Raw genomic sequence first — 8,261 nt, 5'->3', positions numbered from 1 at the left:
GCACACAGTTTTCCAATAAGTCACAGCAGGTGTGGTAGGACCCTATAAGACAGGGCACAAAGACCCCCACCTTCTCTGTGTAATCGTCTCCCCTTGGGTGTAGGTTGGACCTGGTGAAATTTCATGTCTCAGGTTAGGTTACCAAGACTGGGACTTCCATCTTGGGTTCTCCCTGTCTCTCTCTCCATCTCTCTCTCTCTCTCTCTCATTCTCTCCATCACTTTGAGGGAAGCCAGATGCCATATTATGAGCTGCACTGTGGAAGGTCCACGCATCAAAGACCTGGGGATCCAGGCCTCTGACCACCACACATGTGAGCTGGGGATGGGTCATCTCCCCACTGAGCCTTGATATGACAGCAGCCCAGCAGACACTTCAGTCACACCTTTAGGAGGGGCCCTGAGCTTAGCTGCACCTGGATCCCTTCCCTTCAGGAGCTGTGAGATAAGAAATGTTTCTTGTTCAAGCCACTGAATTAACAAAATGGTTAATTTTAATGCAGCAGAAGATAACTAATACAGGAGGATTCAGCTTTTCAAAAGAATACAGATTTCGTGGAGGAAGGAAAGATAGTTGAAAGGAAAGGAAAGAGTCTGGCTGACTTTTTTGAGAAAAGATTCAGCCTTAGATGCAAGGCTGGTTGAGTTTGCTGAATGGCCAGGAAAGGCACGTCAGTGTGACTTTCATCACAGGCTTTGTGTTGATGGGGGTAGTGTCTACAGAAACAGGGACTGCGTCTCCAGGACCCCACAGAATCTCTAAATCCCACTGTGGTCCTTCACAGGGAGTACTTTAGCTATATAGAAACCATGACAAGGAACACAGTCAAAGGAGGGTTAGAAAAACTAAGGGCACAGCAAGCAGGAAAGACAAGTCATGCTTCTTTCCTGCCCTGGAAATAAAAAAACACAGTTGCCTATGGGTATTTTCCTGCCTAACATGGAAACTTTCTTCCTTTCTTTCTCTTGCAAATTTCCATTTTATTAGTGTCATCTGATGATGCAAACTTAGACTTGAAATCCAGTTGAAGTCGTACCTGGTTATTCAGAACCTTACCTGAAAGTCTTTCCTTGTAGCAAAAGAAAACAGAGATACCTACCTATTTCCATGTTGAGAAACCAAAGGCAGAAGGAATAAGGACCATGAAACAGAGAGAGAGGGAGAGAGAGAGAAACAAGCAAAATTCACATGCTGGAAACATATCAAAACCCCCAAACACGGAACTTACAAACCGTAGGGCAGTCACCGTGACCTGTAAAAATCCATCAACTCCCTGGACGTTTAGGGCCTTCTGTCAGATTTTTTCTCTATCAGCCCAATGCAAAGTTTTATTTAGTAAAATAAATCCATGCACTTGACCTCAGCACCAGTCAGCCTGAGAAACAGCAGAACTGGCTCATAAAGAAAGCCAACAATAATCAACTTCTGACATGATTTTTATTTATTCTTTCTCCTCCCCCTCCTTTTGATTAAGTTCTTTTTGAATTTTGAAAAGAGCTTCATGAATCGTTCTGCGGCTGCTTAATATTGATAGTAATGGGATTTATTCTATTGAAATGGGTTTATTATCCTGCCAGCTGCCGAGCTTGTGTCTACAAATAGGCTTCTGGAAATAGAACCTTCTAAATACCTTTCTTGCAAGAGAACTGCAGACTCAAAGTGGGAAAGTATAAACACATTGCCAAGGTTCACACCAAGGTCAACATAAACTGACAAGTGAACCTCACCAACCCACTCAAAGCAGTACCCCTTCTGCTCCATCTATGGATTTGTTCACCCTCTAAGTCCCCCTAAACTTTCTGTGTGTTGCTCAGCACAGAAATAATCTGTTAACCTCTCCATAAAGCTTTGCTCACTCTCTTTCATCAGAAATAATTTCTCCCCTCTTTGTGCACATTCGGGTTAGGGGGTAGGGTCCTCTCTAGAACATTCTAGAATGTCCTTGGAGACAGAGTCTGCATCTGTGTGGCAGCACCCAGCACCTGGAGCAGAGCCATCCCTCCACACACCTGTGACATGTGTGTGGATGGACACTTGACCATCCACCAAGCTCCCAGGCCTCTGCGGCCAGCACAGGGATGTGCCTTTCTAGGTACATTCCCTCAAATGAAGCAAACCAGAATTAAATTTCACAAACCCAAACTGCAGTACAGAGATATCTTGAGTCCATCAAGTGGTTTAAAACAAACAAACAAACAAAAAAAACCCTTCTAAAAAAGAAAATCACCAGAAGAATGAGCTAATTTGCAAATTAGCTCACAAGGTAGAGAGCTTTTCCCGCCTTCAACACTGGAGGATTTACTGCCTAGTTACCTGCATGCCTATTTCCAGGTTCAAAGTTCCCCCAGGCAGGGACCAGTCTTCTTATTTCATTTCTGTCAAATAGCACCTCACGTATTTCTGAACACATAGGAGATTCCCAATGAGTGTATTTTTATGAATTTGTGATGTCCAGCAAAAAGAAAGAAAAAGGAGAGGAGGCAGATAGGACATGCACAGGCCCCAACAAAGTCAGGTTTAAATGTAATCATCTCTCCTGTGATATTCCTTAAGCAGGTGGTTTCTCGACAAGCGGCAGACTAACTTACCGGGCAGGGGGGTGAGTGTGTATGTGAATTCAATCTCATTTCAAGTGTATAAGAATCACTGAGTGTTTAAAGGAATTCTTTATCCCTTGTGCAATTCTGGGCGTCCCCACGGTGGGCTGGCTTCCTGTGACACAGTCCCACGTCCATTTCCATTTTCACTTGCCTTTCCACGGAAGTGGAGAATGTGCTGCTTCTTTGGGAAGAAGCACTGGTCTCACTCAGCTGGAACCTTATTCAGAGACCACACAACAGGGATGAGGCCAGAGGGCAGCTGGGAGGAGAAACCTAGATTTCAAAGGGCAAGTGGGAGGGACAGGTCACCATTCTGCTGCTAAAACAAGTGGGACAGACGTCAGCAGCTGGCCTGACCCCTAGTCACGGTCAAGCAGGTCAGTTTGACATGTGGTACCCTCTCTCTCCAAGGAAACAAAACCCTGCTGTCATCACAACATTTTCTCTGCTGTCTCTGTTTGTCTTGTTTTCTGGGCAGGAAAGCCCTCTCTTTAAAAAAGTGTTATTAGAACAACCTGTACATGTGGATGTCTCTGGATGCTGATATATGCGAGTGGCCTCAGATGAGCATCACCTCTGCTCTCTCCTCCCCCCAGCCTCTTCCTTTCATCCTTATGTGTCCCGCTGGGGAGATCAAGAGACTGACCTTCAACTCTTGTCCCACCTCTTGGATCCTCTCCCCTTTTCCTTCCATTTCTTTCTGCTGATAAAAATGAAAGAGAGGGAGGTTGTAGCAGTAGAAAAAACAAAAAGTGGAAAAGGAAGGGGGGAGAAGGCCATCCTGCAGAGCCAGAGAGGGAAGGGAAACAGCAAGGGTAAGAGGGAAAGGAAGCGGATGGAAAGGCTTTGAAATGGAACTCAGGGTGCCTTTGTACCGTTAAGTCCTATAGCCCTCCTTTCACTGGGTGCAACGTTTCTTAGATTTTTATTTATTTATTTATTTATTTATTTATTTATTTATTTTGGTGGTACGCGGGCCTCTCACTGTTGTGGCCTCTCCCGTGGCGGAGCACAGGCTCCGGACGCGCAGGCTCAGCGGCCATGGCTCACGGGCCCAGCCGCTCCGCGGCATGTGGGATCCTCCCAGACCGGGGCCCGAACCCGCGTCCCCTGCATCGGCAGGCAGACTCTCAACCACTGTGCCACCAGGGAAGCCCAGATTTTTTTTTTTTTAATGTTCTCATGAAAATTTTACAGGGATTAAGTGGTTCTGAAGATCCTAGGGGCAGGACAGGAATAAAGATGCAGACGTAAAGAATGGACTTGAGGACACGGGGAGGGGGAAGGGTAAACTGGGACGAAGTGAGAGAGTGGCATGGACATATATACACTACCAAATGTAAAATAGATAGCTAGCGGGAAGCAGCCGCATGGCACAGGGAGATCAGCTCCATGCTCTGTGACCATCTAGAGGGGTGGGATAGGGAGGGTGGGAGGGAGGGAGACGCAAGAGGGAAGAGATATGGGAACATATGTATATGTATAACTGATTCACTTTGTTATAAAGCAGAAACGAACACACCATTGTAAAGCAATTATACTCCAATAAAGATGTAAAAATAAATAAATAAATAAATAATGACAATAGGGCATAAAACATAAATAAATAAAATAAAATTTTGATATTTTGTTCATCATGGAAAAAAAGTGACTATCGATACTGAATTCTCTGTTTTGAATGTAATATTATTTATTCACTGTCCAAAGGAATGCCCCTTGAATTGCTACATAAAACTGAATGCGTATATAATTAGGTGCACAAGCAAAGGAGGAGCTAAAATAAATGTTTATTGAGCACTTACTCTGTGCTTGTATGTTGTCTGGTCAACCAGCACTACCCTCTGAGATCACTGTCATTGTCACACTCACAGGAGAGAAACAAACGTGAGCTCAGAGGACATAGGAATACCAAGGATATTGCTCAACTTGCCCTGGGGCAGGGTAAGACTTCATATTTGCCTCCACTGACCCTGGAGCCCATTCATTTGTCCATGTTTGTTTGTCTGTTTCCCCGACAAATAACTGCCAGGCACCTACCAATATATGCCAGGTGCTGGACACACAGTGGAAATCTAGCCAGACAAGATTCATGGTTTTGACACTTGAACCTAGGCCCCAATTCAGTGGGATACAAAGAAGAAAGGGTTTTACCTTGTCCTGTCACTGCCTTCAGCTATACTCATCCGGTTTCCACGTTGTCAGATGGCTCCCAGGCCCTTTTATTTTTTCCTCTTACGTCCCCCAGCTTTAAATCCCAATCCACACCCAATTACAGTCCATTTCTTCCCCTCCCTGCTGCTCAGCCAGGCGTGAGGTCTGGGGTCTGGGGAGGTCAGAGGGCAGAGCTCACTTCACCCCTCCTCGTCTTTCTGTCTAAGGAGGTGCTGTTGCCGGTGCTTGCCACGCGCTCCAGAGGAGGGGCGAGGATGTGGGGGGCGTGGCACCAGATGGGGACTCCTCCTTGGGGGCTCCCCTAACCTCTTCTGGGAGGGAGGGAAAGCCAGCCAAGGCCAGGCTGCCACTTCCTGCAGGCAGAATTAATTCCACTCCCCCAGCCTTGGGGGTTCTGCACAAGAAAGCCTCCTGAGTGAGACTTGCCTGACAAGAGCCTTCTGCCCAAATCAAACAGCAAGCATAACAGGCCATGACATTGACTAAATTCAATCATTTGGCTCAATCTGGCGTGGGAGAAATGGATACAGAGAGACACCAGAGAACAAGAGAAAAACAAAGAATTAAGATTGAAATGAAAACCTTATCAGCAAGTACTTGTCATGCATCCTTTTAAATGGTCCAAATATATCCCACTTATTTTTGCAAAATCTAAAATGAATCCTCAATTTAGGATTATTTTGTACTAAATGGCTCCGTGTTCAGATCCACTGACTTTTAGGCAGTGCTGTGTTTTTAGAGCTGGTTAGAGAACAGAAAGAGAGGTGTAAATTTTCCTGAAGGAACTTAATGAGGTGCTAAGTTAAAAAAGCTAATGGTAATGATGAGAATCTCAGTAGCAGTGAGAAGGTGTCCACAGGGTCTTGAGAACCTCAGCCTCAGAAATGCTAAGTGGGGCTCAGTGTGGATTCTGAGGCCCGGGAATAAACAGGACCCGTCTCAGCACTGGAGACAGGACCCCAGAGACGGTAGCCTAAAGGGGGCTTCCAAATTCAGGGTTCTACTAGTCTGCCTGGTAGAAACAATTTCTTTAAAAATAAAGTGTGTAGCTTTGAAATGGATCTAACATAGAATCAGACTGTAACCACAGGTGAAGGGGACACCTTGGTGCCGTTAACTGGTCTCAGTACCCACCTCCTTAGCCTACATCCACGCATGTTTAAGCTCTTAATTTGCAGCACCTCTAACTGAGTCGTTTAGGGAAAATGTTCCCTTCTCACCAAGGACAAGCTTGCTTAACATAGCTCCCCTATGAAATATGACCATGGAGGGTTTAGTACCTTAGAGACCTTGAAAGCTTTGTCTGTTGCTTGTTCTAAAGCAAGTTTCAGGATGAATAATTGATTGATTCTTTTAGTGCAGTATTTATACCAATTCAAGATTAGGAGCTCCTGCGACTTCCCTGGTGGTCCAGTGATTAAGAACCCGCCTGCCAATGCAGGGGACACAGGTTCGAGCCCTGGTCCGGGAAGATCCCACATGCCGCGGAGCACCTAAGCCCGTGTGCCACAACTACTGAGCCAGCTCTCTAGAGCCCGTGAACCACAACTACTGAGACTGCGTGCTGCAACTACTGAAGCCCACATGCCTAGAGCCCGTGCTCCGCAACAGGAGAAGCCACCGTAATGAGAAGCCCGTGCACCACAACGAAGAGTAGCCCCCGCTCGCCACAGCTAGAGAAAGCCCGCATGCAGCAACAAAGACCCAACACAGCCAAAAATAAATAAATAATAAAAATAAATTAATTATTTTAAAAAATTTTCTCTTTTAAAGATTAGGAGCTCCTTGGTACTTGGATAAATCTGCTTGGATAGCAGAGCAGTCGTGCAGACAAGAAAGATCTTTAATTTTTTAAACATCTTTAATTCCTTTAAAGTTTTCATTCCTCCAGTAATCTGCTGGGTACCGGAGCGTTCCCTCCTTTATGGGCCTCTATCACAGCTGCTGTGAGCCCAGCTCCAACAGCTCAGAGAACCACAAACATTTCAGCCACTCAGCCACTGGCATCCCCCTGAAGGGAATGAGGCCAGAGCCCCGTTCTCTCCTCCTCTTCTGAACCTTGGCCCTGTGATGACTTGGTAGCTTTCCGATACCTTCATTCGGTTGTTTTACATATTTTGACCAATATTTCTAAATGCTCTCACCTGCATGTTTGGTGAAAAAGTCTCTAATCTAAAATTTCCTATGATATCACTTAGATGTAGAATCTAAAAAAAAAAAAAGATACAAATGAACTTATTTACAAAACAGAAACAGACTCACAGACATAGAAAACAATCTTACGGTTACCAAAGGGGAAAGGTAAAGGGGAGGGATAAACTGGGAGTCTGGGATTGACATAAACACACTACTATATTTAAAATAGATAACCAACAAGGACCTACTGTATAGCACAGGGAACTCTGCTCAATATTTTGTAATCTAAATGGGAAAAGAATTTGAAAAAGAGTAGCTATATGTATAGGTATGACTGAATCACTTTGCTGTACACCTGAAACTAACACGACATTGTAAATCAACTATACTCCCACATAAAATTAAAATTTTTTAAAAAGACATCTATAAATCTGCACAGAGGAAATTTGGGAAAAATTGCAAAAAAATAAAAAATAAATAAAATTTCCAGAAACACACTCATGTTCACTTTTCTTTTACTGCTAAAGTGATGATATCAATAGTCTGACACTGTTTTTTTTTGTTTGTTTGTTTTGTTTTGTTTTTTTGCAGTACGTGGCCCTCTCACTGTTCTGGCTTCTCCCGTTGTGGAGCACAGGCTCCGGACATGCAGGCTCAGCAGCCATGGCCCACGGGCCCAGCCATTCCGTGGCATGTGGGATCCTCCCGGACCGGGGCACGAACCCGTGTCCCCTGCATCGGCAGGTGGACTCTCAACCACTGTGCCACCAGGGAAGCCCTGACACTGTTTGACATGATAGAAAAGCTAGGAGTTTCTGAAAGTGGCTGTAGGTTTAAATTTTATCTCAGTATTATCAAGAAATGTTCTGTTGAACATTACTTATTGAACAAATCACAGCATTTATGAAATTTGGTCTCAGACCATTTGAATATAAAGTTCAAATTGAGATCTTTAGAAAATTAATAAACCATCTGAACATTGTCTGTAAATGGAGAAGAATACTACCTTCTTCAAGGTCTTGTTGAGAGGATTTTAAGTCTTGTGCAAATAATAACAATTATTTTTGGTTCCAGAAACATAAGGCAAGCCATGAAGCTTCCAAACCCATACCAAAAATATAAAATCACTATTACCATTCTTCACTTGAATACATAAAATCACAAACATTTCTTTTTGGAGTTCAGGAGAATTCCATATTCTTTGGCCCACCTTTAGCTTATGCTGTCCTCAACCTTTGCCCTTTGTTAAATGTAACCCGTCCAACTCTAGTGAGATAAACTCTAATGAGTTAAAATAAACCGTTAGAATTTTTCAAAGGATAGCATGTCCAAACACACCTATCCCTAGCCTAA

This window comes from Mesoplodon mirus, assembly GCF_964341445.2.
Source record: "Mesoplodon mirus genome assembly, chromosome: 14".
Lineage (NCBI taxonomy): Eukaryota > Metazoa > Chordata > Mammalia > Artiodactyla > Ziphiidae > Mesoplodon > Mesoplodon mirus.
The sequence above is the reverse complement of the archived record's forward strand: the minus strand, read 5'-3'. Positions refer to the sequence as shown.